Consider the following 21,505-nt stretch of genomic DNA (forward strand, 5'->3'; position numbering starts at 1 on the left):
TTATATTATACCAAAAGTTTTTGCACAAATAAACTCAGTGCCACTAAGATTAGAAGGATTTGCTATTTATTCAGTGAGCCATAAAAGCTTCTTGAGCCAGGATGGTGTTATGGGTCAGACCTGTGATTCAAGATTAGAACAGGAAACTGGGAAAAGTGTTTATGGCAAATGTCTCTGCCTCATTTCTTAAAGATACAGAGATTTGAGTCAAATTTATAAAAATGCAAGTCATTCCCCACTTGATAAATGGTCAAAGGATATGAACAAGCAGTTTTTAGACAAAGGAATCAAAGCTCTCTATGGTTAGATGAAAAAAATGCTCTAAATAACTACTGATTAGAAAAATTCAGACAACTCTGAGGTACAATCGTATATTTATTACATTGTCTAATATAATAGAAAAGGAAAAGGACAAATGTTAGAGGGACATAGAAAAATTGGAATACTAGTTCCTTGTCGATGAAGTTGTGAAGTGATCCAACCATTTTGGAGAGCAATTTCAAACTATGTCCAAAGAGCTGTAAAATTATGCATACGTTTTGACCCAGTAAGAATACTACTACATCTATATCCCAAAGAGATCAAGAAAGAAAAGAAAAGAAAAGAAAAGAAAAGAAGAAAAGATAAGAAAAGGGCCTGCATACATTCATTTATAGTATACATCTGGTCGTGGAAAAGAATTGGAAATTGAGGGGTTGCCCATTAATTGGAGAATCGATGATGAACAAGTTGTGCTATATGACTATGATGGAGTACTACTCTGCTAAAAGAAATGATGAGCATAATGGCTTCAGAAAAACTTTGAAAGACATATGTGAACTTATGAAAAGTGAAGTGAGCAGAACCAGGAGGTTGTTGTTTATAGTAACAGCAATATCATATGATAATCAGCTGTGAATGATTTAGATATCAGCAATACAATTATAAAGAAAATTCCAATAGGCTTATAATGAAAAATTCTATATACTTTCAGAAAAAGAACTATGGAGGTCTGAATATAAATCAAAGAATGCAGACATAATTCATACCTTGAAGATATTCGGAGTTCAATTCCAGACCACTGAAATAAAGTTTTGTGTGTATACAGATAAAAGAGAGATAGTTCCTTCTGTGAAGGACCTTATAATTTAATGGAGAGATCCAACTAGACTATAGATAAGTTAATATAGAGTTACCTTATGGTGGATAGTACTAATACCTCAGGGAAACAAAAATGTCTCTGAAAGGTACTTCAAAGGGAAACTTGAAGGGAAGTAGGAATTCTTAGATGTGCAGACAGGGGATAACATTTGAGACACAGAGGACAATCTCTCCAAAGGCACAGATGTGAGAAATGATATATTGTATATAGGGAACAGCTAATAGGCTTCCAGTTTTTGCTTGAAGGGTAGAGTGCTTGATGGAGCAGTAATGAGTAATCATCTTGGAAAGATAGACTGGAGCCAGATTGTGAAGTACTTTAATTGCTAAATGAAAGGATTTGCCATTTATTCAGTGAGCCATAAAAGCTTCTTGAGCCAGGATAGTGATATGGGTTAGACCTATGATTCAGGAATATCAGTTTGGCAATTATATGGAGGTTAGTTGGAAAGAGAGGAGAGACTAAAGACAGAGAAACTAGTAAGATGTTTGCATTTGTCGAGGTGAGAGATGGTGGCTTCTAGGTGACTGTGGTATGAATGGAGAGAAGAAAATGAATACAAGAGATATTGAGAAGTTGGAATTGATAAGATGTGGTAATTAACTAAATATTGAAGAGACAGGGCATTAGTGGGAGCATGGAGTTCAATATGATTTCTTCTAGGTAACTGGAAAAATAAGGATATTATGAATAGAAAATAGGGAAGTTAGGAAGAAAAGCAATCCCCCCCCCCCCCCCCCAGGTTTTGCATGTGTGAAAGACATTTTCGAGTTGTGGGCATTTTTGATTCTTGTTGTGTTTTGTTTGTTTCTTTTTCAGAATCAGAATCAGAATTTGTTACCATGTTAAAAAATGCATGCATTTGTAAATACTTAGAAATATGTTTACATTGTGAAAATGAGAACCTAGAATTTTAGGACTAGTAGAGATCTAGCTTTGGCCAATGGGGGTGTTTCTGAAGTCTGAACATACAAAGACAGTATGATCTGGTTTTCTGTAGTTTGCACAGAGACCTAGAATTCAATTATTTTTTCCTCAATAGTATTTTTTCAATAATTTGTAAAGATAATTTTAACATTCACTTCTATAAGATTTTGAGTTCAAAAATTTTTTCTTCCTTCTCCTTTCCTTTCACACTCTATCTTTTTAACCTTACCCAAGATGATAAGCAATCTGCTCTATATTATATACATTTACAGTCATTTTAAACATATATCTACATTAGGTTGTGAAAGAAGAATCACAGCAAAATGGAAAGAGAAAAAAATTAAAAAGTGAAAATAGTATATTTTGATCTGCATTTATCATTGGTTAGTATTTTCCATTATGAGTCTTTCAGAATCGTCATATATCACTGTATTGCTGAGAAGAAATAGTTTGTCATAATTGATCATCACATAATATTGCTGTTACTATGTTCTCCTGCTTATGCATACTTCACTCAACAATAGATCATGTTAGTCTTTGCAGGTTCTTCTGAAATTTGCCTGCTTATCATTTCTTACATAGCATAATAGTATTCTGTTATATATTCATATGCTACAACTTGTTCAGCCATTCCCCAATTGATAAAATATCCCCTCAATTTCCAATTCTTTTGCCATCGCAAAAAGAGCTGCTATAAATATTTTGGTAATGTAAGTACTTTTCCATTTTTATGATCTCTTTGGGATACAGATCCAGTAGTGGTATTGTTGGATCAAAGGGTATGCACAGTTTTATTGCCCTTTGGGCATAGTTCCAAATTGCTTTCCAGAATGGCTGTAGTAGTTTACAACTCTACCAACAGTCATTTGGTGTCCCAATTTTCCCACATCTTGTCACATTAACCAATCTGATAGGTGTGAACCTCGGAATTGTTTTAATTTGCATTTTTTATCAGTGGTGATTTAGAGGCTTCCCCCCCCCCATATGACCATAGATAGGTTCAATTACTTCATCTGAAAATTTTGCTATATTCCAGGTCCCATAAATGTAAGAAATACAAAAAAATTTTTGAAAAATGTGCCTTTGAGTACTTTAAAGCAATTAGGTGGCCAAGTAAAGTGTTGTATATAGAGTCACAAAAAATGGCAGTTAGATCTGTAAGGGAATCAGATCTGTAAGGGAATCGGTTGGCATGTACTTTCTAAAACCAATGTTATAGTTCCCAGAGGAACAGATAGAACTGTCAGGAGGCAGGTAACTGAATGACCTGAGTAGATGGCTAGATGGAATGTTAAGGCAAAGGGGTTGAATTTAGCTAAGAGATATGGTAGGCTAAATGTTATAGATTACCAACGGTTTTATTATTAATGTAAATTGTCATCTTCTAGTAAACCAATCAAGATGCCTGGATATTCAAGTACTATAGATTTTTTTCAGCTCTAAAAATTAATTTTTATTTCTTTAGAATCTGCCAAAATGTATTAGGGTTCTTTTTGTTTTTGCTTTGCTTTGTTTTCCCATTACTTAAGACAGTATCTGGTGAATAATAAACATGTATTGACTTGCTATTGACTACTAAGTGTCTAGCACATCATAAGATATTGTGAGCAAAAGAAAATACCTCACTAAATGTTAAACTTTTCTTGGTCCTTTGTGTTTTTTATGTCTTGTGAAGCCTCACTAAAATATGTTTAAGGGAAAATTAATGGTGATATCATGCTTGCTTTTTTTCTCTATTACTTAGTAATTTTTCTGTCATGATTGTCCTTAGAGGACTGTTTCTCCACTTGAAATCTCCTTTTCTTCAGCTTTGGCCTCTGAAGTTTTCCCTTATCCACGAAGTTTTCCCTTATCTTTACTCACTGGAGATCATCTGTATTTGTTGTGAACTCCCATTGTACACTATATCTAGAAACTTTTATTCTTAGACTGGGAATGTGACTTTAAAAAGTTTCTTCTTACTTGTATTTGAAAAACATCTTTCTAACATCTCTGAAATTAGTAAGCTAGCTTTTCTAGATATCTAGGTATCTTTTTCTAGACCTCTAGTGATGATGAGATAATGTGAATTCATTAATTTTTGAGTAGCTCTTTCCACTTTTGAACAGTTCCTAATTTTAAGGAAGTCTTTCCTAATATTGTTAGTTGTTAAGTCTTTTTACAGATTCCATCCATTGATACTAGTTGATGAAATCAGTTTTGAAGATGGATCTTTCTCCCACCACCAAAGTCTTCTCTTCTTCTCAACTCATACATAAAATTATCATTTCTTCATTATGTGTTTATACAGACTTAGACATGCTGTGAGGTATAACTATGACTCTCTACAGATATGACTGTTTCAAAAATTTGAAGGAAAATATAAATGGAAGAGGAAAAAAATCACCCCCAAAATCAGTTATCATTTTCATTAAAGTCAACCATTTCTTCCTTCTAAGTCCAGAAAAACAGGTACAAAGCTTTTTTCCACATGACTGCTCTTCAGAAATTTGATGACTATTCCATTTTCTTCCTCTTCTTAACCCAGATATTCTCTGTTTCTAGGCTAAGCCTACCTGTTTCCTTGAATCATTCCATATATGGTATAGTTAGATCTTTAATCCACCTCCTTTGTCAGTGTTCTTTCTCTTTCATTTTCATGTTTTTTTTACCTCCTATAATAGTTGCCAATAACTTCCTTAGTAAGAGTCATTAAGATAAGGCATAATTCTTTCATATTTGTAGCTTTCATCCATTGTTCCTTGCCCATGTTTCCATATAATAAAATAAGTATTTGTTCAATGAAAAGAAGTTGATAATTATTGATAGCTTGTTTCCCAAGTTTAACATTTTTTCCTAGAAAAAGTTCACATTATAGCAATTGTATTGTGGAACATTATAATACCTTTTCAGTAAAATCCATATTTACTTTAAAGAGAGCTAACATTCAACCCTGGTTTGGGGGGAATAGGTGAAAAATGTGCATTCTTCAGTTTGGTGCATTTTTTTAATGTCATTGTAATATTATAGATTAATGGGATAGTGAGTGATTTAGAAAGCATTTCCCTTCTGTGGCTTCATTCCATCTGGTCAGTACATTGTTTTTATGTTAAAATGACATCTAGAATTGAAAATAAGGCCAAGTATTCTGTAACAGAATTTTTGTCTCACCCCCCAAAAAAAGTTCTTCACAATGCCAAATCTTGAAATAAAAACCACAGTGCTTATGGGAAAAATAGAATTAGGGGTACAATGCTCAAAAATTTTATCAAAAATATAAAGAAGCTAGGAACCTAATGAGAAGTGATATCACAGTTTTATACATGATAAATGATTAAGGAAAACATAAATACTATAATAAATAATGGCCAGATATGTAGCCTCAGACTGATGTTCAACCTGAAGCCCAGAAACTGCTCAGGCAAGTTACACAGGCCAACAAAGCTCCTGCTGAATGAAGTGAGATGTAGATGTGAGTAGAAGAGGAGTAGAGGTGGTTGAGGACCAGCCCTTTTTGACTTAAAACTGTTTCTTGTTCAAGACCTGAAGTTTGCTTATGGTAGTGGATATGGGAAGACTTGTAACTTGTGAATTATTGAGAAGTACTTCAATTTTCTGAATTCTTCTTTTTTGAGGGAAAAAAAATTTTACTTGGAATGTTCCCTAATATAGCAGTTGTGTTGAGAAAAATCTGAGTTTTTGAAATCCAATATAGCATAATTGTAATACTTCAGATTGAAATAACATTTTCACTCACTGTATGACTCTCTATTGTCCCTTTGCTCAACTTATTTCTTCTGAGGTTTTGAGCACAAATATTTCTGAAATTTTCACATTCTGAAATCTGAAAGTTTCTATTCAGTTCCGTTCACAGTCCATGTTACGAATAATTGGAAGTTCATAATAATTGATTTCTGATATAATTTTTAAGTGATCAAGATACCAAATATTTCATTAACATCTTTAGCAGTATTCTAGACATAAACAAAACTTTTATAAGATCAATTTTACCCCACATTTTCACATGAACATAAAATGAGGTTTTAAACCATATCACTTATATCTTACATTAAAATTTGAATTTGTAATCTAAATATAGACTTTGTGTAGCAGTTAAAGCTATCTTATCTTTTTTTCAGGTTTTTGTTCCAACTTTAACTTTTTAACTTTTCTGCTTTGTTATCCAACATTGGCATACTTCTCTCTGATTTATGCCACCTGAATATTTGATAATCTTGTCTTCATTAATTGTTTGACTAGAACACAGTCCTATTTGCACCTATTTTTCCATTAGGTAGCATTCTTTATGAATATTGGACAACCAAATCTCTTGACTGTACTCTCATTAATCTCACATTTTCCCATCTTTTTCACAAGAGTATTATAAGAAACTGTGAAATTGTTGTCTTAAATAATGAATGTGCCATCTGTATTGCTAGAGCATTTAATCTTTTTTTTAAAGGAAACTAATTTCACTACTTCTCTCACCATAGTATCTCAAAGGCATTTCAGTGCAAAGAAGCAAATATAATACTCTGGTTTCTGAATCAAACATAGAAAGAGGAAAGTGAGATAAGCTTTGAAATTTATTTAGCACTAGATGAATTTAAAAAATTCTAGTACTTTTTCTTAAGAGGGATAGCAAGATCTCATTCGATCTTATTCCTCCTTGTTTTCTACAGCAAATGTATTAAACAAGTTGTTGTTTTTTTATTTTTAGAAGCGCAAACAATCTGAGATGATTCCTAGCAAACAGAGCTGAGGATTGACTGTCCTATGAATCTTTACATACTTGTTTTGATGACCAGCTGTTCTTCACAGCCCACAAAGACCAAACAGGAGGAAATGAACTTAAGCAGTACCCTGAAGAATTTAGACTGATTATAAATAGGAATTTCCTGACTGTAAAGGTTATTAAATTTTGGAATGGCTTTCTAAAGGAAATTGTGAGATATTCCTAACCCCCCAAGAAAGTTTTTAAAAATAGAAGATTATAACAGGTCAGGAATGATTTAGATTAATTAGAACACTTTGAAGTAACAACTGTTTATAAAAAAAATGATCATTAAAGACCTTTTCTACTTCATGATTATTGTTTTCTGATTTTCTTGATTCAGTTTTTGTCCAAGCCTCATCTTACATCAAAGACCCTTTGACTTTATTTTCTGTGAATTCTTTTCTTTCTTCAAATTGCTATTAAGATTTCATTTAGAGGAGACTTTTAGGGTAGAGATATGAAGACAGAATAGAGGAAGAATTCAGCTGTTCTCTTCCATCATTTCCTTCAAAAACCTATAAATGATGCCTCAAATTTGATTCTGGAGTGGCAGAAGCAAGAAAAGAACAGAGTGAGACATTATTTCAGTACAAGACTACTTAAGAGCCTGAAAAGAGAAATCTGTGACATGGGGATGGTGATGTCAAGCCAGAAATGGTAATTGGTCAGAAAAAATGGTATGAAATAGATTGGGGCAGTGGATGCCTATATCCACTTCTGGATTATAGTTTAAGGCTATAGATAAACACCTTTGGTTGAGAGGAAGCAAAAACCTTGAGGGTTCAGTATTGATTTTTGTGATGATGTATTCAGGACCCTGAGGAACAGTATAATTTCCAGTCACAAAGGAGCAGGAACCATGAGGAGTAGTAGCAATTGCAATTGTAAGGAAACAGGGAATCTTCCTGAATAAGGAACACAGTGTAGACAAAGAGAGCAGTGACCACACTTCTAGATCACACCATATTGAAATCACCAAAAGCTTTCAAATACCACTAGAACTAGTTCTTAATACATCAATGGGAAGAAATCTGAAACTTGAATCACTGACCCTCCCCCTTCCCCCAACACACACATACAGACATAACAGGAACAAATCCCAATGTTAAAATAAATTTCCACAACAAGAAATAAGGTGGGAAAATTAGCAAAGAACAAAAAAGAATCTGTTCATAAAAAGCTACTGTGGTAATAGGGAAGATCAAGAAACAAACCCAGAAGAAAACAATGTAGTCAAAACTGATGCAAGCAAAGCCTTAAAGAAAAATGTCAAGTTGGACACAAGAACAATAAGAATTTCTCAGAGACAAAAAGCAAAAAGAATTCTGAATCAAATAAGAGTAATAAAGGTAAAATGAATTAAAAATTAAAGCAAAGAAAGAAAATTATGAAGAGGCACACAAAAATAATAAATAGTAAAGAAAATAGCACTTTATAGGACTTTAAAAAAAGGTTTGGGTCAATTGAAAAAAAGACATGCAAAAGCTCACTGAAGAAAATAATTCCTTAAGCAATCTGGTTTGGGTGGCTAGGAAGCAAATGACTCTATGAGACATCAAAAAACCCCAATAAAACAAAGTAAAATGAATGGGAAAATAGGAGAAATTGTGAAATATTTCATTGGAAAAGCAACTGGTGAGGACAGTAGATCAGGAAGAAATAATTTAAGAATTTTTAGATACTTAAAAACCAAGATCCAAAAAAGAGCTGGATATCATCTCACATGAACTGCCATGATATAAAATCAGTGGGTAAAATAGAAATTCAAAAAAAATCCACTAATCACCACCTGGAAGAGATTCCAAAATGAAAACTCCCAGAAATATTATAGGCATATTCTGGAACTCTCAGGTCAAAAAGAAACTTACTTCAAGCATCCAGACAGAAACCCTTCAAATAGCAAGGAGTCACAGGATCACATAAGGCTATGTAAATGAAAGGAGTGCTTTCAGATAAAATATTCTGGAAGGCAAAAATGCTGGGATTAGAACCAAGATTACCTAAGAGAATAAAAAAGAAGTATAAACCTTCAAGAGAAAAATAGACATGTAATGAATTGAAGTACTTTGATGCATTCCCAATATAAACTGAATATAAACTGAACAGGAAATTTGACTTTCATATACAAGACTCAAGAGAAAAAAAAGAAAGAAAGAGAAATCATAAGGGACTCAATGAGATTAGACTCTTCACCTTTCTATATGTAAGGTAATACATGTAAAATCTGAGGACTTCTTCATTATCAGAGCTGTTAGAAGGACCCTACATTAAGGATATGGGATAATGCACAAACACTGGATGAGTGAGAAAGGGATGCCCCAGGAGAAGAGGTAAGGAAAAGGAGGTTTGGAGGTAATTATTTCATTTAAAAAGAGGTGTACATACTAAAAAAAAAAAGCTTTTATAATGGTGGGGAAAAGGAGTGGGAGGTGTATGGGGGGCAGCATTTAAATCAGATATATCTAAATTAGTTCAAGGAAGGAAAATACCCGGAGGGCGAGGGTTACACACACACACACACACACACACACACAGACACAGACACAGACACAGACACAGACACAGACACAGACACAGACACAGACACAAAGACACAAACACTTTGTGTCTGTCTGTCTCTCTCTCTCTCTCTCTCTCTCTCTCTCTCTCTCTCTCTCTCTCTCTCTCACTTTGTAATAGAAGTCTTTTATCCAAAAGATACAAAGAGAGGAAGGGAATCAGAGAAAGAAAAGGAAAGGTGGAATTTTTAAAAAGTCAGTGGTTTAGAAGCAAGATTTTAGAGACAGCAGAAGGATAAAAAGAGAAGGAAAAACAGAAGAAAATGGGATGGACTAAGATGCAAAGTTAGAATTCATAACTGTGAATATGATGAACTCACTTATAAAACAGAAATGTATTGCAGAATGGATTAAGAAACCAGAATTCCACAGTCTTGTTTATAATAAATTCTCTTGAAAGACAGAAACATACATAGTCAAAATAAGGGAAATAAGGGACTAGAGCAGAATGTATATGCTTAAGCTAAAGTTAAAAAAAAAGAACAGGGGTAGAGATAATGATTTAACACAAAGCAAAAATAGACATAATTAAAAAATAAGCATAGAAAGTCCATCTTGCTAAAACAAATCATAGACAATGAGATAATTTCAGTACTAAACATATATGTGTGTGTGTGTGTGTGTGTGTGTGTGTGTGTGTGTGTGTGTATATATACATATATATATATCAAATGGTATTGCATTTAAAGTCTGAAAAGTTCAGAGAATTATTGGAGGAAATAGATAACTTCAACTTTGGGGGGAACCTCAACTTTTCCCTGTCAGAATTAGATCTAGCCATAAAATAAAAAAATAAAAAAGTCAGGTAGATAAATAGAATCTTTGAAAAATTATACATGGTAGATCTCTGTAGAAAATTAAATGTGAAGAGAAAGGAGTATGCTTTTTTAAAATTTAACTGTAGCTGTACATTGGAACCTTCACTAAAATTGACTATATAGTAGAGTATAAAAACCTCATAGCCAAATGTAGAATAATAGAAATAGTAAATTCACTCTCTTCAGACAATAATGAAATAAAAACTAAATTTAATAAAGGTCCATGGAAGCTTTTCCAAAAGTCTTTGGAAATTAAACAATCTAATCTTAAAGTGTAAGTGAGTCAAAGTACATATCATAGAAGCTATCAAAGCAATACTTGGGGGAAATTGAAATCTCTAAATTCATAAGTTAGAAAAAATAGTAGATCAGTGAATTGAGATTATTATTTAAAAAATAAAAAGAACACATTAAAAATACCCAATTAAATACCAAAATGAAAATCTTTTAAATAAAAGGAGATTATAAAACTTTTAAAAAATACATTGCCCTAAGAAAAATAGCTAGGAGTTCATTTTGCTTTTAAAAACATTAAAACAGAAAACAACTGATTAATTTGATCAGAAAAAAAGAAAATCTGTTGCAAGTGTCATAACAAAAAATGTGAAAGCATTATTAGTGAAGATGAAATTAAAGCAATTATTTGGAGCTAGTTTGCCCTATTGTATGTCATTAAAACTGATAATCTAAATGAAATAGATGAATATTTACAAAAATATAAATAATTCATAAATGAGCTCCCTAAGAAAAAATATCCAGCTGGATGGATTTATAAGTGAATTCTACCAATAATTATGCAACAGTTAATTGCAATACTATATGAATTATTTGAAAAAAATTGTTATTGCCCATTTTTTTGTTCTTAAAGAGAACCAAGGACATCAGAAGGGTGATTTTTTTTTTTTTGATTTGCTAGTGAATTGGTTTTAAGTGTGACAAGACTGTGCAAAGTCATCAGCCTCGTTATCTTGTCCAGTACTTCAAAATCCAGAAGCAAGACTGGCAATGGCCCTGGATTTGTAAAAAAAGATATAAAAGAGTTCTAACAAATTCCTTTTGGGACACAAAACATGATTTTGATAACTAAACCAGGGAGAAAAAATGCAGAGAAAGAAAATGTATGGGGCAATTTCCCTAATGAATATTATTGCAAAACTTTTAAATAAAATACAAGCAAGCACATTACAGCATCATGTCATAAGGATCAAGCACTCTGACCTAGTGGAATTTATTTGGAAATCTAATAACTAGGAAAATTATTATTTTATTTTTGTAATAAATACCATTCCTAAATATTTTAGGAATATTATGAAATATTAGGAAACCACTGGCAAGTTTATTATTAGAAAATAATATTAGGAAATATGTCAGCACAACTAACCATATCAACCAAAAATCATGAGATTCTTTCATGATGCAGAAAAAGCCTTTGAGAAAATACAAGATGCATTCATTCTTATTATAAACACTAGGAAACAAAGAAATAAATGAAGCCTTTCTGAAAATGAAAAGTAATATCCATCTAAAACCAAGAGCAGGCATTATGTGTAATGGGAATATATCTAAAGCCTTCTCAGTAAAATCAGGAATGAACTAAGGATGTCTATTATCCTCATTATTATTTAATAGTGTACTAATTCTGCTAGCTAGTCATAAACAAGAAAAGTAAATTAAAGCAATAAAAATAGGCAATGAGGAAATAAAACAATCTCTTTTTTGAAGACAATATCATAGCATATTTAGAGAATTAAAGAGAATCAACTAAGAAACTGAACTTAATTTTAAAAACTTTAGCAAAGTTATGAGACACACAATAAAGCCACATAAAACATCAGCATTTTCTTATAACTACCAATGAAACCCCACAATAAGAGATGGAAAAAGAAATTCTATTTAAAGTATCTGTAGATAATATAAAATACTTGAGAATCTACCTGCTGAGATAAACTAGGAACTCTGAACACAATTATAAAACATGATTCACACAAATAAAGACTTAAAGAACTAGAGAAATATTAACTGCTCATAGGTAGATTGAATCAATAAAATTACAAGGACAACTCCACCTACATTAAGGTATGAAAGAATTATTTTTTAAAGCTATGAAAAATAGGAAAAAATTTGGAAGAACAAAGATTACAGGAATCAATGGAAAAAGAAATGTGAAGGAAGGTAGCCTGGCACTCCAGATTTTAAACTATATTTCAAAGCAATAATTATCACAACAATCTGGTACTGGCTAAGAAATAGAGTAATGGATCAGCAAAATATATTAGGTCCACAATACACAGTAGTAAAAGACCATATTAATTTATTTTTTAATTAAATTATATTAAAAATTTGGATTAATTAATCCAAAAATACAAGGTGTGGGAGAAAGAGCACAATATTTGACAAAAATTACTGAGCTTGCAATGTAATTGGAAGAAATGAGTATCCTGTATAGCAAGATCAGGTGAAAGTGACTGAATAATTTAAACATAAAGGGTGATGTCATAAGTAAATTAGAGAAGCATGGGAAAATGTACCTCTCAGATCTGTGAATGAGGAAAAAATTTATGACCATACAAAACACTGAAAGGGTCAAAAGAAATGAGATAATTTTGAATATGTGAAATTAAAAAGCAATTTCAAAAGGAAAACTAATACTTATGAATTAGGAAGAAAACAGGAAACTGAGGGGAAATTTTATAGCGAGTTCTTCTGTTAAAATATATAGATAACAGAGCAAAATATATAAAAAATAAGAAACATTCCTCAGTTGATAAATGTCCAAAGGATTTGGACCAACAATTTTTAGCAGAAGAAATCAATAGTCAAAATACAAAAATACTCTCAATCACTGATGATTGGAGAAATGCAAATTAAAACAACTCTGACATGCTACCTCATATCCATCAACTTGGCTAACTTAACAGAAGAAATATATATAAATGCTGAATGGGGTGTGAAAAAAACAGGTATACTCCTGCACTACTGATAGATTTGTGAAGTAGTCCTACCATTCTGTAGAAAAATTTGAAATTACTCTGAAATAGTTTACCCAATGAAACCCAACAATATTTATATTTATATTTATTTATATTTATATATATATTTATATAAATTTATATTTATATTTATTTATATAAATTTACATTTATATTTATTTATATGAATAGATTTATATTTTGTAGTATCAGAGAATTGGAAACCAAAGGGATACCCATCGTTCAAGAAATGGCTGAACAAACTGGTCAAGGAATGTGTTGGAGGGTTGTTGTGTTTTGAGAAATAATAAACAGGATGATTTCAGGAAAAAATTGGGAAGATTTATATGAATTCATGTAAAGTGAGCAGGAGAATATTCTACAAGGTTAAAAAAAACCCAGGATTATAAGGATGATCTACTATGAAAGACTTAGTTACTCAAGATAAGATCAATGTCTTACCCCAGAACATTTCCAAAGGACCCATGATGAAAAATGTTACCTAGAGAGTACTGAAGCATGGTTTTTTAGCTTAATTTTTCTTTCTTTGTCTATGTTTTCTTGTGTAACATGACTAATACAGATATCTGTTTTGTATGACTTCACATAAATAAACAATATCAAATCACTAGTCTTCTTCAGGGACTAGGGAAAAAAGAAATGGAGACAACTTGGAGCAAAATATTTTGGAAATGAATATTAACAATTTGGGTAATATCTAATTAAATAAAATGTTAAAAATAGATTCTATTAGGTATAAAGAGCAGAAAGGGGAACCTTTTTATAAGGTTCATATATTAACCTAATAAGTAAGACCATGGTGTTCATAAACAGTCTAAATACTTAATTCAATGTTTCTTCATTTTTCTGTCTTTTTTATGATGTTTTTGTCAGTTTTAAAGGGTGTATATTTAGAGGAATGAGAATTTTTTTTTGTTAACAGCTCCATATGCTTTTAAGGTATTTATATGTTCTGTCCCTGTCCATCAATTTATTTTCCTGTTTTCCATTTATCCTTTCTGGGGAGAGCACCTTGACATAATTTTTGTACTAGTTCTCAAATCTGAGTATCCTATCTTTTTATAAAAAATTCTATTACTAACAAGATTTTTGAATTATCTTTGATATAGATGTGATGTTACAGGAAGCTTCTAATTTCATTGCTCTGATGTGTCATAAATTTGACTAATTTCTTGGGGGTATAGGAATATATCTTATTATAAGGAAATATATTTTCATTAGGAATTGTACTCCTAATACAGGATTTGTGTCAAATCATAATGCATGACCATATTGTTCACTAGAAAAATTATGATAGTAAACTGCTCTATGATACATTAAACTGGATTATACTTTTTATCATATAAATAATCATATAAATAATCACAGATATGCTGTTTGCATTATTAGGGTCCCTAGTATTCTACAGCTCAAATCTAATGGTATGGCTATACTAAAACATCAGCTATGATTTGTTTAGCAGTATATTTGCTCAATTCAGGATTAGGATGACAGAGTGATTTGAATATTTGTATATTTAGTGGAAAAAATTCTGACTAAGGAAGTTTATATTGATTCTTTGATTTTCCATTTGATAAATTTCTATGTAACAAATGGGACTGCAAAATTAATATTTTAGTACTTCTATAATAAGTGATCAGAAAACAATTATTGTTGATGGTTGTGTTTCTTCTGTTGATAAACCTTTAGATTGTTCAACATTCACCTCCATAATTTCTGTCCTTTTTTGTTTATTCTAATTTATAAGTAGAATTTCTTTCACCATGTCTTAATTATCTGATATTTGATCCTTCAATGTATTGGGCAGCCATAGTATCATTAAAGCGTCTTTGCCCAGATTTTTAAAATGAGAATTTGAAATCCTCTGTTATACAGTTTCCAAGATAGTTAATAGAGATTGCATATACTAACTATATGTACTTTTTACCTTTTCATTTGTCAAACTTGTTTGTACACTGGTGGAAATGAACACATTGCTCTCATTCCTTTTAACTCTTAAAAGAAATTGGATTACTCTTCTCACAAACTTCTTTAGATCATAGATTTAGATCTGTAATGACACTTCAAGTACCATATCATTTAAAATAATTCATCTATTTTAATCTTTTAAAGTTACTAATAGTTTAAAAATGAAAATTAAAAATTGCCAATAATTTAAATTTGATGATAGATATTGTATTACATATATAATTTTATAGATATTGTATACAAAGTACTAATCTAATTTTGATGATACATATTATATGTGTACTTTGTTATACAATATCATCAAAATTAAATACACATACTTTGGTATATATTATCTATCATCAAAATTAGATTATTGTTTGCCTTCTAATTGGTTTGCTTATGATTGGTTTCCCAAGTTTTGTTTAACTTCATATTCTGCTTTTTGATTCTCTTAAAATTTAAAAAAATTGATAGCATTTAGCTTTCATGATATAGTTTCCTTCAACATTTATTTTTCTTTCAACGGTGAAATAATTATTGGTTTAGATCTGCTGTCCTTGCTGCTGAGAACCTATGGCTGCTTAATTGCTAGAATTCTGAGCTGAAGAATTAAGTGTATTAAGGCACGCTCCAATGAAGTGAGTGTCTGGAAGCTGAGGAATGCCAGGTTGTCTTAAGGATTTGCAAATCATAGAGGTGTCACATAGCTTGGAGTACTGGTCCTGCAGTCAGAAGGAGCTGAGTTCAAATGTAGATTCAGACATTTTATAGCTGTGTGACCTTGGACAAGTCACCTAACACAAGGACAACAACAAAAAAGAATGGCAAATCATCATCCTTCTTTCCAAAAACAGAGTAGATGAAAGCTTTGTGGCTGATAAGTATTGAAGCTAATCAGAATGTCTGCTCCACTTCCTGAGTGAAAAAGGAGACCTTATTATAGAAGTACTAAAAGTCAACAAATTAATTTTGAAGACTTGTTTGTCACATGGAAATTTATCAAATGAATGAAGTTACTGTCTTAATTTCCATGCCTGTTAAAGTTTATGTGCTTCATGTCTCTGATGATCCATTGACATCTTGGTTTCTGTAGTGTCTGTGATATGTATTCAGGCATTCCTCAATTATATGTTATACTAAAATTGTTGCTACAGGGAAATGTAGCTACAAAAGTAATTTGTCTTCCAGTCAGCAGCTCTCCCTTTATTCCTCTAATTGTTCCTATCAGTTATGTATGTGAGATGCTATAAAAATTCAAACAAATTTAATAGAAAGCTATATATGATTGCTGTCCAAGTAATTAAAATCATAAGTGGGAAAAATAAACAAAAAAACTGAATGTTTACAGTTTTAGGGGGAGAGCAGATTTCTTTAAGAAAGATAAAAATGGTAGATGGCTTTTGAGGAATTTGAAAAAACTCGATATTGTCCTCATAATTTTCCTCATCTTAGATAGAAGTATCTATCTATTTATTTATTTACTTACTTACTTATCTATTTATTTATTTGTTTGTTTGTTTGCTTGTTTGTTTATTTGGCTATCTATCTATTTATTTATTTAGTCACTTACTTAATTTTTTGTTTGTTTGTTCTTTCCTTCCTTTATTTGTTTGTTTGTTTGTTTGTTTATTTATTTATTTATTTATTTGCCTTGTTAAGTAGCTTGCTCAAGGCTATACAGCTTGATAATTACTAAGTGTCTGAGGTCACATTTGAACTCAGGTCCTCCTGAACTTCAGGGCTGGTATCTATCTATTGCATCACCTAGCTGTCCCTGACTTTTTATTTTGAAATTAATCATTCATGATCACAATTTATTTTTCTCACAAATTAAAAAAAAGAAGGGAATTTAGAGAGAGACAAATAAAGAAGAGATATTGGTGAGATAATTTTAGAAAAGAGGAAGACTTTGCCTGTGTGTGTGTGTGTGTGTGTGTGTGTGTGTGTGTGTGTGTGTTTGAGTGTGTGTGTATTGTCTGTGTAAGAGAAAAGCTCTGGGAGCATTTATATATAAATGAGATGGAATTGATTATTCACAGTGAAATTTTGACTTGAAGATGAGTTATTAAGATTAGTAGATGGCAGAAGCTAAATGTAGTGGATGTCCCTCAGGGGAAAGAAAGAGATGGTAGAAGAAAAGAAGTAACTTCTGGTGTGGGGAACTACCTGACCTGACAGTAGTTCTCTCAAACAACTTCAGGTTTCTGATCAGCTGGAGCACAAGTACAGAGTACAAATTAGCTATTTGAATGACTTAGGGAATGTGTATATATTCTTGTGGTTGAGGTGGGAAGTGTCTGGGATGGACCATAATCTTAAACCCTTTTTACTTCTTCAAGCTCTCTTCAGAGTCACTAGGTGACTCTGGGCAGAGGTGTATAGAGCACCAGACCTAGGGCTAGGAAGACTCATTTTCCTGAGTTAAATCTGACCTCAGAAACTTCCTAGCTATGTGATCCTGGCCAATTCATTTAGCCCTGTTTGCCTCAGTTTCCTCATCTGTAAAATCAGCTGAAGAAGGAAGTGGCAAAACACTCCAATATCTTTACCAAGAAAACCTGAACTGAGGTCACGAAGAATCAGACAAAATTGAAAAACCACTGAATAGTAACAACTGGTTTTTATAACAACCATTTTTTTCCTTTTGACTTGTGAAAATGACTAGTTATGATTGAAATGTGGAAAAGTCATTTTAATTCATTTTAATGATTTACCTCATCTTTGTTTTCCAAACTTTTTTCCCTATAGAAGTCTGGTGATCCTGGTAATATGAACAAATATTCCTTGAGAATGTCTCATGGTAGTAGTTCTTTTATTAAAGCTTGCCTCTTCTCCCAGGTTTTTTTTTTAATTTTCTTAGAGAAAATGTGATTTATATTTTCCTTAAAATAAAAACATGCATTTTAATAACTTTCTTCAATAACATTGATATATAAATCCAAATAATGTCTTATTCCAGTTTTAGAGAACCTGTCTTTGTGTCTTGCTCAACAGTTTACAAACTAACATTACTTTCTGAGAAGGAAAATAGCAGCCTTAGCAAAAAGACCCCAATACAGATCAAGTCTAAAAGTCTACCCTAGCTGGAAGTTACACTGAACAATTCTTAAACATTGTCCTTTTAACCTTTTCCCAAGCTTTCCTAAAAAACTAAAAAGTACCATAAGACAGATTTTATTGTAAACCTGGGTAAATTGTGTGGTTTAATTTTTCAAACCACTATTTCTGTTTTCAACATAACTTTGTCCTATACTGATGCTCCATTGTGGTACCATCTGCTCAATAGTGACTTGTGACCTTGAAGGTGAGGCTTTCCATTTATGGATTCAATCAATATGTTTCAAATTTGGAAGTATTTCTTGACCAGATTAATTTGTGGATTAAAAAAAATTTAATTCTCAATTTCAAAACTAATAAAATGAGCATTTCTATGAATAAAAGTACAGAAAAGCTCAAAGAAAAAACTGCAAATGTTTTTCCTTTAAAATACATAATTTTATCATATAATTTTAAAGGTTCTGCTTGTATGAATTTCCTTCTGATTTTTCCATTCTGTTCTCTTCAGTATTATAAAGCAAAAATGTTTATGTGATCCTCTTTTTTTTTTTAAACGGTGGGGGGACCAGTTTGCCCTATCACCATAATTCATCTCTCCACCAGTTGAAAAGCACAACAAACCAAGATATGCAGTTAAGTAAAATAACTTGACGTGTTGGTCAGTTCTCATTTGGCCTCTTGAGTTCATCACTTCTCCATTAGGAGAAGCTTTATCTTTAGTCCTCTGAAATTGTTATTGGTTATTATATTGATATAGATCTTAAGTTTCTGTTTTTGGAATCACTCTTTGCCCCCTAGATTAGTGCAAAAGTCATTCAACAGACTAGTGCCAGTACTGATTAGTACAGAAGGATTTTAGTACAAGATTAGTACAAACGTTCATTTTCAATCTTTTTCTCCCCTCCATAGGGAGCCTAGTGACTCTAAAGAGCAAGAGATTCACTAAACTTGGTGTGGAGACTCAATTGGCTGAGCATCTTGTTATCTTAGAATTCTGAACTCAAACTGTCCACCAGCTTCTACCTCCCCAATAGTAGTGATTACAGACGTGTGCTTCCATACCCAGGTGTAAAGTCTTTTATAGTTGTTTTACAACCTTACTGTGTAAATTATTCTGGTTCTACTTATATCACTATACATTAGTACATATGAAATTTTTCTGCGTCTCTCTAAAACTGTCCATTTCGTCATTTATTATGTTGCATTACATTAAAATGTCATTCTCAATTTGACTGACATCACTTTGGATTCCTGTTGTTTATTTTTTTAGAGTTTGTTTTTTTTCCAAGGCAAATGGCATTAAGTGGCTTGCCCAAGGCCACACAGCTAGGTAATTACTAATTGTCTGAGGCTGGATTTGAACTCGGGTACTCCTGACTTCAGGGCTGGTGCTCTATCCACTGTACCACCTAGCCACCCTGGATTCCTGTTTTTTTTTTTTTTTTGTAGTTTTGAGGCATATAAGCATAGTATTGCTAGGTCAAAAAACATGCACAATATAGTGACTTTGGAGTCATAATTCAAAGTCACTTTCCAGAATGGTGACACTAATTCAGTATTCTATCGATAGTATATTAGTGTTTCAATGATAATTCATTTGACTCTGTCAGAATTAATGGAAGGAACTAGCCTTGAAACCCTAAATGATTTGGATTCAAGTCATAACTGTCATATCAGGGCTTTGTGAACATGAGCAACCCCCTGGTAGCTCTCTTAAGTATTGCTTAGACTTTTAGCAGAACTGCCCAAGAAGGTTGAGAGTGAGAGATATGATCTCCCCCCACTTTCCCCCAAAAACCTATTCCATGAGTGTATGAGCTTTTACTTAGATTCATTCTTGCCACCATTGTACACATTTGTTTTTTGGCTTGTCTAGATTTGAAATAATTAAAGAGCAATCATATTGTAAGTGAACTTTTTAAAAAAAAGTATTAAAACTTTAACAACACAAGTGTAAAAACAAGTTAATTGAAACTTCACATTAATTGTACATACTAATTAATGTCTTTGTGGCATGCCAATGTTATATTCCTCTCTGCATTTGGAAAAATACAGAAAACTTTCTTAACATCTTCCCATTGTATTACCTTAAAGGAACTGATTAAAAAAAGTTATCCTAGTTATTCTCAGCAACTTAGATTCTTAGATGTCTAAAACTGAGAAGTTAGGTGATTTGCCAGGGACTGAAAGGTAGTATGTGTGAGAGATAGACTTTAAATCCATCCTTTCCTGTTTCTTAGGTTAACTCTCTCCAATATGGCATAATGAAAATAAAAATTGAACATGATATAGATCTTTTTGGGAGGTTAATGAATGTATGTGCTCTTAATTATTCATAGATAGTAGAACTTGAGTAAGTGACCTTAAAATAGTATTTCTGTCTGTTACTATTTTGCAAATTTTAAAAAAACTGAATAGGAACTACAAAAGAATGAAATTTGAATGTCTGTGCCTTAGTTTCATTTTTGAGTTGAAATTAGCTGTCTTCCCTTTCCACTGGTGAAGCTGTAAGACAAAGCCTTTCAAACCAAAAGATTTACCTTGAGTATACCCTATATCATTTCTTTCCTTTCTTTACTCTTTCTGGCTAAGGAAAGTGTCAACTAGTTCAATAAGAAATTTAGTAAGAGGGCAATCTGCAGACGAGTGTTGCATTTTATCATGGTATCATTAGGATATCCAATGCTTAGTGAGTCGTTCTTTTCTCTCCTTTACAGAAGTAATAGATAAGGGAAGCTGAGCATAAGGGCTCAGGATCAAATATTCAACTTATGAATTCATTATTGAAGCTTAAACTATGTATATGTTTACACATATATGTCTATATCCAATTTTACATGTAATTGTGCTTATGAATCAATAAAATGATGATCTGGCTTTAAACTTCTAAATGGAATATTAACTTAATTTCATAATATTTTAATCTACTTTGTGTGATAATTCTGAACTTGGATTTAAATTTTTCACCTAAAATAGAGTGTTTACACATGTAGATTTGATTGATATTTGACTAATGGGTCATTCAACAATATTAACCTGCTCATAGTCTCAGGAAGCAAGGTCAGTCATGTGAATGTGTCCTTGAAGAAAAGTTAGGCAAAAAATCTCTTGGAAAATCATTCACTTTTTAACCTAGAATAGTTTTCCTATCTTTTCCCTACATTGCCAGAAGTTGGAACTTTAATAATTTAAGTTTAACCTGTTATTTTCATTTTACTACCTATTGTAACAGAATATACAATTTTAGAACTTTTGCTGGTAACATTTTCAAGATTGCTATTATGAGCTCAAAAGAAGATCAGTCAGGA

At 32.0% G+C, this 21,505-nt stretch overlaps 1 protein-coding gene across 1 annotated transcript in view; it reads left to right on the top strand.

The window, feature by feature from the left end:
- GNAI1 (G protein subunit alpha i1) overlaps nucleotides 1-21,505 on the top strand; it is an 88,215-nt gene that overhangs the window by 30,577 nt on the left and 36,133 nt on the right. The window lies entirely within an intron of this gene.

This window comes from Macrotis lagotis, chromosome 7, assembly GCF_037893015.1.
Source record: "Macrotis lagotis isolate mMagLag1 chromosome 7, bilby.v1.9.chrom.fasta, whole genome shotgun sequence".
Taxonomy (NCBI): domain Eukaryota; kingdom Metazoa; phylum Chordata; class Mammalia; order Peramelemorphia; family Peramelidae; genus Macrotis; species Macrotis lagotis.